At 45.1% G+C, this 14,708-nt stretch overlaps 1 pseudogene across 1 annotated transcript in view; it reads left to right on the forward strand.

Moving 5' to 3' along the window:
* Positions 1-14,708, forward strand: part of LOC144784514 (integrin beta-1-like) — a 369,893-nt pseudogene that overhangs the window by 32,789 nt on the left and 322,396 nt on the right. The window contains exon 2 of the transcript XR_013601670.1: positions 11,427-11,493. The product of XR_013601670.1 is annotated as an integrin beta-1-like (transcript). The remainder of the gene's footprint in view (positions 1-11,426; positions 11,494-14,708) is intronic.

A 14,708-nucleotide genomic window follows, 5' to 3' on the forward strand; every position in this document is an offset into this window, starting at 1 on the left:
GGCCCTAAGGGAGCAGTAGGTCTAGGAATGACGGGTAAGGGTCTCTGGACCATGGCCACAGCTTTTGGTTTCTTTGGGTATAGAGGAGGTCGGGGTGGCCTAACAGAGGAATGACTAGATTGTTTCCAGGAGCCCTCATCCCTTCCTTTTTGTACTTCTTGGGCCCGGAAATATGCTGCAGCAACCTCTACTGCCTTCTCTAAAGTCAAATCAGTGTGTTGGCGAACCCATCTTTGAATCTGAGGGTGTAGGGAGGTGAGAAACTCTTCAAGATATATCTTCTCCAGGATGGCTTCCTTGGAGGTGACTAAGGGCTTCAACCATCGGTCGGCAGCTTCTTTTATGCGATAGCATAAGGCTCTGGGATTTTCTTGAGGCCCTTCTTTGATGTGTCTGAGACGCATTCTATATGTTTCTTCATCAATCCCCATCCTTTCTAATACACACCATTTAACATCAGGGTATGGAGTGGTCCCGAGGGGGTTGGCGGCTTGGTATGCTGCTTGCATATCCCCACTCAAAAGGGGTCCAAGGTACTGTCCCCACTTATCCTCTGGCCACTGGGCAGCTCGGGTCATCCTTTCAAAATTAGCAAGAAAAAAATCAGGATATTCTCCCGGAACGTATTTTTGTACTATCACAGAAGGTGGGGTTGTATAGCCCCGGGGTTGCCCTAGAGTATCTGCCAACCTTCCGATGTTGGCTTCTTGTGTCTGACCCTGCCTGGTGATAGTCTTGTGTAGGGCTTCGCGTTCCGTCTCTGCAGTTCCTAGGAATCCGGCCATAATCTTTTCTAGGCGGTCTTGTCCTACTGCCATTTTCTTTACAACGGCCTCCATTCCTTCCAATCCTACTTCTGACACCAAATGTCGGAGGGATGGTCGGAAGCAGAAGCGAGGAGGAAGTATGTGGTCAATAATGAAAAGGTTTATTTAGATTAAGGGCAAATAATAGGGAAATTAAACAGTGTTGGAAGTCCAAACAAGAATGCAGTGGGTTGTTTTCCACGAGTTGTAACACTTCTTTGGGGTCTGGTAAGGACCTTGGTCGGCTGGTCTTCTACATGGCCCAGAAACCTGTTACGGGTTTCCTATGGTTCAGATCCTGGAGTGGCTCAAAATAAAGAAAAAAATAGGGGTCAGTACTCAAGACTGTATTTAGAAGGGGTACCGTCACCCAAACCACGTGTAAATAGTGGGAAAGTTGATGCGGGTCATTCAGAGGTATAGAGGGTTGGAGTGAGGGTGCTCGGGTAAGGTTTGCAGAGTAGGCAGTATAGTGCACGGGAGAGAAGGTGGACTAAGGAGAAAACAATGACTCTAGCCACCCGTTGTACTCGAGCTATATAAACAGAGGTGCACCGATGTCCCAAGCCCACTGGTTCTGCCGCTTACCACCCGCTTCCCGCAACACACTCCCGCCCCTCCCTAAGACCCTTTTCCCGACACGTACCACTAGGAGCCACAACTCTCCTGAGTTGTGGCAGCTCGTGCGTCCTCTGGGATCCACCAGTCTTCCGACCACATCTTGGGACCATCGTCTTCGGGTTCTCGAGCTTTACCGTCGTAAGCTGTCTACGGGGAATCCTCGGTCTCGGCTGTAGTGGCGTCCGCGTTGTACCTCAGCGAGTCCTGGTTGCTCAGACAGTCTTCTTCCGGTACTGTGCTAGCTGACGCGCCTTCCAGGGAGCGTCCTTCCATTTTTTGCCTGTCTTGACCTTTCCCGTTGGACCCTGATTGGTCGGTTGTGGTTTCCTCCCCGCCTTCCAGAGGTCGGAGTCCTTCCGGGTGACTTCCTGGATGCTGCGGAAGGTAACAATCACCTCTTAATTAACTTGGTCCATAGGTGGCGTCTTCTACATACTGGTAAGGAGTCCAGGTGACGTTCTGGGGACTGTTATATGCATTGTCGGGGTTGCACCGGGGGTCCCTCTCACATGCATGAATAACTTTTATTTTTTAAATCCTAGGGTAAGCTATGCTCTTTTTGAATCTAAAGACTTTTTTGTGTTTCTAATTGCATGTAGTACAAACTGTGTTTTTGTTCTGGGGCAAACAAGTGTATTCACCATTTACTTTCAAAAGTGTGATTCGATTATTTTCAGTAGTTCATATTGCATTATGGCCAGGACAGTTTCTAGCCATAGGCTAAACAGTTCATCCTGTGTGTGCCACCTAGATGGCTCTATCCTCGCTGTTGTACTGAGAAAGCACATACTGTTTCCTGCCTCCTAAATAGTTATGGATCTCTCTCTCACTGACCCAGTTTGAGTCAGAGAAAGAGATGGGCTCCAGATTGTGAGTGACAGTGTGGCAGAGCCACAAAGAGTTGACGGAGATGATACACAGAAGAGTCAGACAAATGATAGGCTTCAGGCGCTGGTCATTGCGTTTCCCCAGCAAGAGCAAGATTCTCAAATTATTCCACATTATCCATTGCCGAAGGATGTGGCCTGAGGAAGCTGTTTGAGGTGGAGGTTCCAGTTAGCTTTTGCTGCAGACAGTGGTGCTTACGCTGTCTTCCACTCTCATGCTTGTCTGACTTGTCGAAGGCCACAGAGCCCCAGTCTAATAATTGTTCTTGCTTCAGTGACCCCCTTGTTCTTGAAGGACTCTGCAATACCTTAAGGTTGGCAATACAACACTTGACAACTCTCTGAAACCTTATAACACTGATGGACGTGGCAGATAGTCCAGTGGGTCCACCACTGCATAACTTGCTGCCTAGTATATGATGTTATCCACAACCATGCAAATTCCCATCCCTTGGAGTCATATCGGCACTAGTAGCAAGTCACATTGGCAACTGGTTTAGACGGTCTATTCTTTTTTAAAAGTGTTGTATTGCTTAGCTGGTGTTGATGATGCATGTTTCCTTTTGCAGATTCACTTACTATGTCTCTGGAGTCCCTCAGCACAGCAGCGTGACCTTCAACAGATCCATGCACCCTAGATTTTTGCTTACCCTGGACATGTTGTCCACCGTCTTTTTCATGTCCTCCTTTCCGTATGTTCTCGCACCATAACAATATCACAGCCCTGTACAGGGGTGTGGAATACCTATTGCCCAATGCCCAGGACATTTTGTGTGCGGTCAAGGACATTCAAGTTTTCATGTTTATTTTGTCATTTGGACAAGCAGGCTCAACGCCCTGCAGCACAGCCCCTTTGGCTACGTGTTCACAGAACCACATTATGTCTCTGTGAAAGAGCACTATCTGGAGTTGAGGTAAGATTTGTATTCATGTGTATTCATGTGTTCATGCTGTTTGAACTTATATTTATGGTTCAATAATGCAAAGCCTTTATTTTTTTTTTTTTTTGTTTTTTTTTTTTTAAAAAACCTTTATTGTGCAAAGAGAAAAGAAACAAATACGGGCCCACAACCGTCAGGCCGGCCACGATACTTTGAGGCACAAGAGCAAGCAATACAGCTCCTCAGTGGTAGCGGATGACATAACAACAAGCATTGAACGTTACACTGAATAGAATCATGCCACCGAGGAGAAGGAGCATTTAAGGTTAAGTTTTAAGGTTTTTCTTTTGTCTTTTTTCGATCTAAATACAAAGCAATGAAAGAGAAGATAGAAGGAGAACTGAGTCCATACCATAGCAACACGGCAGGGGCATGCGGCCGCACTACAGGAAACAACAATGGAAATTAAGACCTCAAGCAATATGGCGGCACAAAATGAAACAGCCAAATTAGCAGCCATCAGTCGCACACCATATACAGCGCCACCCCCTCCCCATTAACCCCTATCGCGGACCCAGAACAGAAACAGGTTAAGAAAGCGCAGAGAAATAGAAAAATAAGGCCCATAGAAACTAAACGAAATAAAATAAATCCCACCCCCCACCCAACATCAATGCGGAGGCTACGGCCTACCCCCCCCCGGCAGCGTGTCTGTCGCCCATTAAAGAACCCGAAATACAGACGAAGAAAAAGAAAGAAAAGAAAAAAAAGGAAGAAAAAGGAAAGAAAGACCCCTCACACTTGAAATATAGGGAGTAAAAAGGATAGACTAATCCAATACTCCCAGGAAAAAGGAAGGTGGGGAGGAGCCCACACAATATCGGAGCTCCCGGAGTTCCCAGCCATATACAACCTCTACGCCGCGCACAACAGTAGATTCGGAGGACCGAGAACCAAAAGAGTGTCAGGATCAGGCACACCTAAAGCCCCGGGTCAGCACAAAACAACATAGCAAAAGACGGAGCTGTCCGGGTCCTCGCCAGCCGAGCAAACAATACCAATGATGGAAACACCCACAGTCCGGCCAGAACTACCGAAGCCCACCAGGCATGGCCATCGCATATAAGAGGGCCAATTCCGTATGTTCCCGGTCACCCAATTACCAATAAACCGCCCACCCCAAATACCATAGTACAGCATGAAACACAGGAGAGAATGGGGAAAGACATATACAAAACAACAACACAGAACGAAGAAACGCCCCATCTCGAGTCTCACTCGCCAATCAAGCACATGTCCATCGAGAAAATTCCCCTCCAGCCCCGGCCAGTCGTAAAAACGGATCCCAGAACATGTCTCCCTCGGAGGTCCCGCCCCAATCCAAAACGAAGAGACAAAATGGCCGCACACAACAGAAAGAAGATACCCAGAAACAGGATGGACTGCGCAGGTCCCAAACAGCGCCAACAATCAAAAGGGAGCCGCCCCGGAGGAGGGCCTTATTAACCGAATCCCGGCCTCCACTGACAACATCAGGCCCCAGCAACACAACAAATATATCAAAGCAAATACAAAAGTCATCATCACCAATGTGAAGCGATATCCCAAATAGAGCCCCTGCGTATATCAAGAGAGAGCCCCCACCCGAGTCCCCTCCCGCCGGACAGAAACGAGATTCGAAACCCCCAACAATATCAGACGTCCCCGGACCCCCAGCCCGCCATTACATCCATCCCGTTAGAAAGGGACAAAAATCAGACAAATCAAGTGCACCCCAAAATAAAAGAGCACGGAGATTAATAGCAATTGCAGTCTGAAGTAGGGAAGCACATATATGCAGCATAAGCAGTATATCGATAAGCGTTATAGTCCGGGCACAGCCAGTCGATCAGGACAAATCAGAGAGAGAGACAACATCAGCCCTGGCCGGAGCGCTGGAACCCCTCCGAGGATGGCTGCCGCTGCGAGCGCACCGCAGGCAAAACAAAGGAGCAAGATGGCCGCCCACGGAATAGAAGAAGCAGAGGAAATGAGTGTTCCCAAACACCGACCATCACTGTGTCCAAGTTGACGAGCGTTCGTTGTAGGCAAACAGTCCAACAATGTAGAGAAAGCCCCCGCAGCACTCGTAGAGGCAAAGTCTCAAGTTCCGGAGTGGAAGGAGACCTCGCAACTGTAGCCTCGTCAAAAAGGGAACCCTCGACACTGTAGCCAAGGATAGAACGCTCCACAGTAGTCTCATTGTGCAACCTTGTATCCACCGCAGGAGAAATGAGAGGCACCAGTGGGCCAGCCAGCCACAATCGCTCCCCGCAAGGCACCACACCGTCAATCCTCCGCTCCAGTTCACAGGCGTGTCTTTGCCAAGTCGCCCCTAGATCTGCAAGGGCTGTCAGGATATCGCCATAAGTCAGATCATTCCCCGACATCGGCCGGGTAGAAGTGCGCAGTGACGCCACCGGAGCACCCTCAAGCTTGCAGTGAGGCAGGGCAGCACGGACCGGGGAGACAGAAGCGACCGCTGTGTCGGTGCGGTAGTCCGGCGTCAATATCACCCCCGCAATGAGCCCACAGCGGAGAGGGGGGGGCGACTTCATAACCAGAAGGGATGTTAGGCAGGGTCACCAAAGGAAACACGGCTCGTAGTCCGAGGCCAGCGCGGTGTGAAAGCCCCCTCGGAGTCAGTCAATGGGGATGACACACGGCGGAGGGGGCGCCCCAAGATGGAGGCGGCTCAGACCACCGGCCGCAGAACAAAGGAAATGTCGCCTGCACGGCTACAGCCTCGTAGGGACCCACTCCATCGCCGATGAAAGGTATTCCAGTCAGCCCACCTCCACCGCCGGCTACAGTAGTATAAACTCCAGCCCTGCCCCAACACGTCCCCCGGAACACGACCCGCAGCGTCCGGCGGCGACGATCTGGGCAGAGCCAGGGGGGCAGAGTCGGAAGTCGGGAAACTCCGCAAATCCTCAGCCAAAACAGCCGGCGGGGATGTCGGAAGAACGCTGGGAGCCGTGATTCGTTCGCGGCCCTAGTCGCACACGTTGTAGGTGCATATAAATGCCAGGATTTCTGAAAAACGGCAGACGGCTTGCGGAGCCGGGAGCTCACACGTCCGGTCAGTCCGCCATCTTGGCTCCTCCCCCCGCAAAGCCTTTATTAATAGGGTAAGTGCTCCAAGGAAATGTTGTGAGCTCAGCTTGCACCACTGTATGTGGTCCCAGGATAAAAATAAGTACACATGTTTGCAGAGTTTAACAATTTGAGGCTAATTATAATGCTCTTTCTAATGCTCGCTGATTAGGTGCAAATACTTATAGAAGCTGGAAATCAAGGTGGATGATTTTTGCCTTCAAAGTAAGAAAAACGTTTTGCTAAAAACTACAATTTTCGGTATAATTTCTCTGAGGCATCATTTAATAACATTAATTTAATTCATGCTAGTATTTTCCGAAAATATATAGTATTGGAAAATTAGTATAAAACCAGTTTTTGAAAAAATATGGGTAACATGAAAGCAAACAAGCATTGGTAAAGACAATAGGTTTGGTGGTTGTTGCCAGCATTTTGGCTTAGTCAGTGTTTGTTTTTACATCGTTTTTGTAAAATTGTATTGTTGATAGTTGTTGGGCCCTCATCAGTGTAACAAAAACATTGACTAAAAGCATAAATGTTTTTTTTGTCTCAAAAAGTACAGATTGCCATAGGAGTCCCGGACATTGAAGGAAACTGCTTTGTGTGCTGATCTGCTCCTTGTGGAAGAGCAGAAGTTAAGAAACACGCCTGGTATAGCCTTTGTGTGTAGAGATACCACCAACATGTAGGCTTTAAATATTTTGTAGCTCTAGGTTGGTGGGTAGATTAATTTGCTCTCCATTTGGATAGAGATAAGAGAGTGGCGTTTATGTTACACACAAAAATAAATTGGTGGTTGAGGGGAGAGTGTTACTTCCCCATGCAGCCAAAATAGTTTTGTAGTAATCACTCTTTCTCGGACATATATCGGTCTATTTCTGCTTGACATTTTTCCATACTACAGTGCTTCTATTTCGGTCAGCTGGATATAAATTTGAACATCTGTTTCGCAACCTCTTACAGTGAGATTCCAGCCATAAATGGTGGCCAGCACCATATTCAAATGTTTTTAGAACAACCAATGGCAAAGCCAGTAGGTCTAGCCTTGGCAAGATGGAACAATTGTTAAACCTCTTGTTACTTTGCCAAAACAGAATCTAGCACATGCCAAAAGATGGATAATTCACTGAATGTATTTTTGTTTAGTGTATTGAGGTTGCAAAAGAGCCAGATAGAATGGCAGACGTAAAACTTTTTCCAAGGTTGGTGAAAAAAGTGGATGGAAAGAAAGTGAACTTGCAAACGCTCAACAGATTTTTGCATGAGCAAATTTACACAACATGCATGTTTGCTCGTGATGAAACACAGTTCACAAATATTTGCTAGGACTACGATTTCTTTACCTACTTCTATAAATTCTTTTGACTTCATGAAAGCTGTAAATCTGCACTAGTGCAAGCACAAATACCATGGGTGCACGTTTGAAATTTCTTTAATAATTGGACCCTTAATTATGTCTGGCGTTAACCAAGACCTTTTGTGTTTACTAAAATTCTATCTTTCTCTCTGTCTATCGATCGGCTGGCTTAACTATGAGTGACAGCATTCTGCTTTTTCACAAGGAGCATATTGGCACACAAAGTAGATTTGTTCAGTGCCAGAAACTAATGTGGCAATATGTGCTCCTGTAGACCAAACTTTTTTTATTTGCTTGTTGCCAATGCTTGTTATAATGGTGAGGGCCCGGCAGCTCCCATGCCAATACAGTGTTACAAAAACCATGAAAAAACAAGACATGCATTGACAAAACCAAAAGGCTGATCATCATTTTCAGACCTATAGACTTTGCCAATGCTTGTTTATTTTTATGTTTCCCATAATCTTGTTAAAACTGATTACAATGATTTTCCATTAGGAATATTTTTAGGAAAAACTAGCATACATCAACACATTTTATAAATGATTCTGGAAAGAAATAGTACCTACAATTTTAGAGTAGTTTAGCTAAATGTTGTTTTTCCCAGTTGCATTTGTTTGTGAACATTTTCTATTGAAAGCACAGAATCATTCATCTTGCTTTCAAGCTTCTGCAAATATTTGCATCTAATCAGAGAGCATTATGGGAACATTATACATAACATACTGCTAAAGTTTGAAAACGTGTGTACACATGTTTATACTGGAACCGCTGTCAGTATTGCAGTCCGAGCTTACTACATTTCCTTAAAACGCTCACCTGAAGGGTGGGGTTGGCAAAGGTGGGCACACCTCTCCTCCTAACTTGGCTTTCCTGTCGATTCTCCCACCCAAAGTGGGGGGTCAGACCCGGTGGGGGCCAGTTGCTGGGAGCAGCGAATGGCTGGGGTAGGTCACAAATGCAGCAAGCCTTTGAAGCTTCCTCATGCGTGGAGGAGGCTTGGCACCTCATCCCGGGATGTGCTTTGTTGCAGGCCAGAGAGCGGCAGGGTCTCGACCCAGGGGTCCAGAAACATGTCTGGTGGTGGCAGGTGGCGAGCAGCCACTCAGCCAGGACAGTAGAGTTAGGTCGTTTTTCAGGGGGCATCTCTAAGATGCCATCTGAGTGCATTTTTCATTAAATCCCACACAGGCATCAGTGTGGGTTTAATGTGCTGAGAAGTATGATAGTAAAATTCCCAGTTTTCAGTAAAGCCATTATGGTGCTGTGGAGTTCGTAATGACAAGCTCCCAGATCATACATTCTTCATGGTATTACTGCACTTACAATGTCTAAGAATTGACTTAGATACTGCAGGGGTACAGGGCTCTGGTATAGTGCACCCAGCTACAGTGGTGGCTTACCTGTGCCAGGGCAGTGGATTGTAGGCATGGCACATAGTGCCATGTCGACTCTTCACTTTGTTCGGCACCAGAATGCGCAGCCTGCAATGGCAGTGTGTGTGTGTGTGTGTGTGTGTGTGTGTGTGTGTGTGTGTGTGTGTGTGTGTGTGTGTGTGTGTGTGTGTGTGTGTGTGTGTGTGTGTGTGTGTGTGTGTGTGTGTGTGTGTGTGTGTGTGTGTGTGTGTGTGTGTGTGTGTGTGTGTGTGTGTGTGTGTGTGTGTGTGTGTGTGTGTGTGTGTGTGTGTGTGTGTGTGTGTGTGTGTGTGTGTGTGTGTGTGTGTGTGTGTGTGTGTGTGTGTGTGTGTGTGTGTGTGTGTGTGTGTGTGTGTGTGTGTGTGTGTGTGTGTGTGTGTGTGTGTGTGTGTGTGTGTGTGTGTGTGTGTGTGTGTGTGTGTGTGTGTGTGTGTGTGTGTGTGTGTGTGTGTGTGTGTGTGTGTGTGTGTGTGTGTGTGTGTGTGTGTGTGTGTGTGTGTGTGTGTGTGTGTGTGTGTGTGTGTGTGTGTGTGTGTGTAAAGGTACAGGGCCTCTAAGGGTGGCACAATAAGTGCTGCAGCCCTTAGAGGCCTTTCCTGGTCACAGTGCCCTTTATACCTATGGTACCTTTTATAATGGAGTGGCATGCAGCCAGAGAGTTTCCAATTGGGTTTTGCAACAGTGCAGTTTAGGAAAAGAACATAGACCATAAGTACCTTGTTGCCAGGAACCCAGGGCACACTCAGTCAAAGTGCATCAACATTAGGTAAAAAGTGGGGGCAACCATGCAAACAAAAGGGGCACTTTCCTACAGTGTCTATTTCCACAAATCTGATCAGATTTTTACTTTTATTTTGAAGTTGAACTTTTTATTATTTGTTTTGCCCCAATATATCTCAATTTTCCTCCTGAGGAAAGCTGGAGCAGTGGCTTCCTGGTCACCAAATGCAATTATGTGCTTCTTGTATCAGAAGCTCTGGATATTACTCTTCTTTCTTGTATTTGGTTCTTTTTTTCATTTATGTGCACTTTCTTCATGGCTACACAACAAATTACTTACAGCCTAAAAAGTAAACACAAACAATCTGATGAAGTTCGTTGATGTTAAGTACACACATGTGTGTCTGTGTTGGGATTTGAAGGACTGATTCTGGAAAATGGCTGTGCCTTACTCCCTTCAAACTGTTTAAGTGTTTTTTAATAATTAATTGACATGTTTAAGAAACAATGTTTAAGCACTCTTTAGTGCTTTTTCACTTACACACATTTCTAAAAGTTTATGCTCTTGCTAGTAGGTTTGCCATTGCATATTTTTGGGGGGAATTGGTGACTATGAATTTAGTAACTCTTTCCGAAGATGAAGCATAAGGAACTCATAAAACAGCCTTCGCTCAAATGTCTATTGCGTTGCACAGGAAGCCAGCTTATCCTCACGTCAAGCTTTTAAAGTGAGGAGAATGTGTTCGAATAAGCACCCAACTTGTTTTGCAAATGTAGAAGATATGATGCTCTGTAGCAGTGCTGGCTTTAGTGCTGGTGGCGATTGGTGTGACAATCATTTTTGGCACCCGCCCCTCTCCCCCCCCCCCCCCCACGCCCCATGACTGCCTCCTCGGATTCTCTCACTTCCACAGGGCAAAAGTGCCTCTCATCTCTCCAATCATAAGTTATTGCTCAATACAGCACCCCCCTGAGATCAGCACCCCTCCAAAGTCCAGTGCCCAGTGCGGCCACACCGGTCACACTGCCCTAAAGCCGGCCCTGCTCTGCAGCCTCATATCTTGTCCAGCATGACAGGACATTAGGTTGCAGCAGCTTGTTTCCACACTGCCACCTAAGTGTCCGCAGGGAATCGCAACAGGACAGGAGTCACTCCTGAGCCCGGAATTCGCCACCCTGGAATTTCAGAGGATGGGACCAGGAGAAGAAGCTGCACCGCTAAGAGATCAGTGACTGAAGTTTCTAGCCCTGCATGGCAGCAGGAAATTTTACAGCTGTGTTGAAGGGGTTCTTTTTAAGCATTTTTATCTTCTTTTGCAAAAATGTTCGTCATCGTCTCACTTGCCATAGCTAGTGAATTAAAATATAAATAAAATGAGCATTGTTGCAAACTGGCATGCTTTTCAGCTTTGCACAGCCCCTCCATGTTGCCCCCGCTGACATAAGCAACCATCTCTCTGTCGATCTGTTGATTATATGTGATGCATATCGAGAGAATAAATTGTCGGTGATAGCTAAACTATAATGCGTTTTGTGATAATTCACTTTTAAATACTTATACGGTTTTAACCCAGTTAAATTTAACAATTTTTATTTTTCAGATGGCTTATAAGCTGACCTTCATAGCAGTACTCTTTTGTTCTATTTCGAATGGACTTGCACAACAAGGTACTGAATTTTCCCTTTATCTGGGTGGGTTAAGTAGAAGTACATTATACATTTTAGTATTAGGGTATGTGCTGGGCTATTTTTAATATCATAATTGGATATTTTTAAAAAAACTAACATATGCTATGTTACATATTGTCGTATATTTTGAAAAAACTAAGTACTATTGTTCCTTAATAGTGTTGCCTCTAGCAGGTTTGCCTAGCGCCCTCAGCCCTAGTTGTAAGCGAAGGAGGCGGCAAATGTGTGTTCAAGGAATTCTTGTGCCTGTACGAATCCCTTGATTGACCCTAATCCACCTTACCGCTTAGGGGGGACCTCCCTAGTAAGGACTTACTTTCCGAGTTTAAGGCTGTTTTGGAGTGCAAGGGGTACCCCAAGGGAGCCGCCCAGTACATGGGATCATACTTCCAATGCTGGAATTGGTGTTCAGGTATGATTCCAACTTGTTTGATAGCACACATTACTGGATTTGTTGCATCCACTATATAGTTAGACATATCGTAATGACTGATATCCACTATATGTATTAAAATAGGTGACCGCACTTGCATAGCCTGGAGAATCAACTCATGCAGGGGCACCCTCACAATTATAACCAAGCACCCATATGTATGGAGGAGTTTGTTTTCATTCATATATATATATATATATATATATATATATATATATATATATATATATATATATATATATATATATATATATATATTCACTGAAAAAACCATAGGTTTCACACCAGTTATAGTTAGCTGGAAATTTTACTCGCATAAAACCATTGAAATTCCCACGTTATAGTTAGTTGGACTCACTATAACTTGCACGTCTGCAATGCACTGCTGATGACGTCACATATTACATCACTCATGACAGTGTTTTAAAAAAAAATTGATTGGTATCTTAGTGAATACATATATTAGTGAGTAATGTTTAAATATTTAAATATATGCATGAGTGATGTAATATGTGATGTCATCAGCAGTGCATTGCAGACGTGCAAGTTATAGTGAGTCCAACTAACTATAACTTGGGAATTTCAATGGTTTTATGCGAGTAAAATTTCCAGCTAACTATAACTGGTGTGAAACCTATAGTTTTTTCAGTGAATTTCAAAGGTTTTTTAAATGCTAATTCCTAACTATAACTGGTATGTAACCTATGGTTTTTTCAGTGAATGTATATATATATATAACATTTCTATGGCAAAATGAAACCCCTCATTTTGTTCCTTTTCAAATTAAATGTATTAAGTGTTACCACTTTATTCCAATCAAGATGACTTCAGGTGTGCCATACTTTTGTCATAAGTAAGACTGTTAGCGTTCTAGTTGTTCTTTAGAACACTCTGGGACATTCTGTCATTGGGCTACATCTGGCTGATATTTGGGCTACATTTGGCCTCTTTTGTCTCTGGTGGCCATCTTGGGAGACTGCATATCAGAATTTTTTTAATGAAATATAAGAGGATTTGAGAAGTCACTCAAAATGTGCCCTAATTTTTCTTTCTTCAGCACTAATCATAATTTCTATGGCAAAATGAACCCCCTCATTTTGTTCCTTTGCAAATTAAATGTTTTAAGTGTTAACACTTTATTCCAATCAAGATGACTTCAGGTGTGCCATACTTTTGTCATAAGTAAGACTGTTAGCGCTCTAGTTGTTCTTTAGAACACTCTGGGACATTCTGTCATTGGGCTATAGTTGGGCTACATCTGGCTGATATTTGGGCTACATTTGTTTTTTTTTGTCTCTGGTGGCCATCTTTGGGCTACATTGGGCTACATTGGGCTACATTTGGGCTCTAACATATATATAGCCCAATGTAGCCCAATATATATTTTTTCAAAGTTAATTTTCGTAAAAACCACTGGAGCATATATCTTGAGACATAGCAAAGGCACATCGGGGTACCAGTCCCTACAATTTTGCCAAGTTTGGTGGAAATCCATTCAGCCGTTCGGGCTAAAAGTGAGTCCAACCACCCTATGGAAATTAACATGGGGAAAACACGTTTTGGGACCCCCCTTTTATCTCGGCCCCCGCTTGACGGATCCCCCCGAAACTTTCAGGGAAGGAGCGGAGCGCAGCGAGGCAAAGTTAAGGAACATTACAGGCAGATCCCTCATTCGGCGCCAAAGTTATTCCCAATAGAATGTTGCGGATTTCCTATGGAAAACGATCCTAACTATAACTACCTACTGGCGACCGCCAGTAGGTAATATATATATATATATATATATATATATATATATATATATATATATATATATATATATATATATCCAAACACAAAGTTTGCCTGTAAAGTAGAGGAGCCTACGAGCAAGGTAAGGAATTCAGCTTTTATTCATTGTAGAAAGCATCTTGCGAAATGGATGCAAATACAGCAGCAGCTTCCAAAAATCAGCCTGACGCGTTTCGTTTTCCAACTTCTTCAGAGGCACTGACTCAAATGCTCCCAGGCAAACATTTTCCAGGCAGCTACACAGTAATTTAACTCCCGCCTCAGTGGGCGTGTCCCAACACATGGCCTCATGGTATATGTAGTGTCCTGTCTTTCTCTAGTGAGTCGCCTGCCTCGGAGTCCTGATATTGTTCAATTAAACCACAGTGGGGTGTGCTTCATCACATCTCGACTTCGCAGCTGTCATCACCTTCCCACAATAGCTCCTTGCTACCATACCGGTGGGGTTGTAAAGCGTCTCCGTGGTGGGCTGAGACAGCCCCAGGGCTACCTCCGCGGCTCAGGCACGCCGCTCAAATCCAAACACAAAGTTTGCCTGCAAAGTAGAGGAGCGCACGAGCAAGGTAAGGAATTCAGCTTTTATTCATTGTAGAAAGCATCCTGCGAAATGGATGCAAATACAGCAGCAGCTTCAAAAAGACAGCCTGACGCGTTTCGTTTTCCAACTTCTTCAGAGGCACTGACTCAAATGCTCTCAGGCAAACATTTTCCAGGCAGCTACATAGTAATTTAACTCCCGCCTCAGTGGGCGTGTCCCAACACATGGCCTCATGGTATATGTAGTGTCCTGTCTTTCTCTAGTGAGTCGCCTGCCTCGGAGTCCTGATATTGTTCAATTAAACCACCATGGGGTGTGCTTCATCACATCTCGACTTCGCAGCTGTCATCACCTTCCCACAATAGCTCCTTGCTCCCATACCGGTGGCGTTGTAAAGCGTCTCCGTGGTGGGCTGAGACAGCCCCAGGGCTA

Source organism: Lissotriton helveticus, chromosome 10 (genome assembly GCF_964261635.1).
Source record: "Lissotriton helveticus chromosome 10, aLisHel1.1, whole genome shotgun sequence".
Lineage (NCBI taxonomy): Eukaryota > Metazoa > Chordata > Amphibia > Caudata > Salamandridae > Lissotriton > Lissotriton helveticus.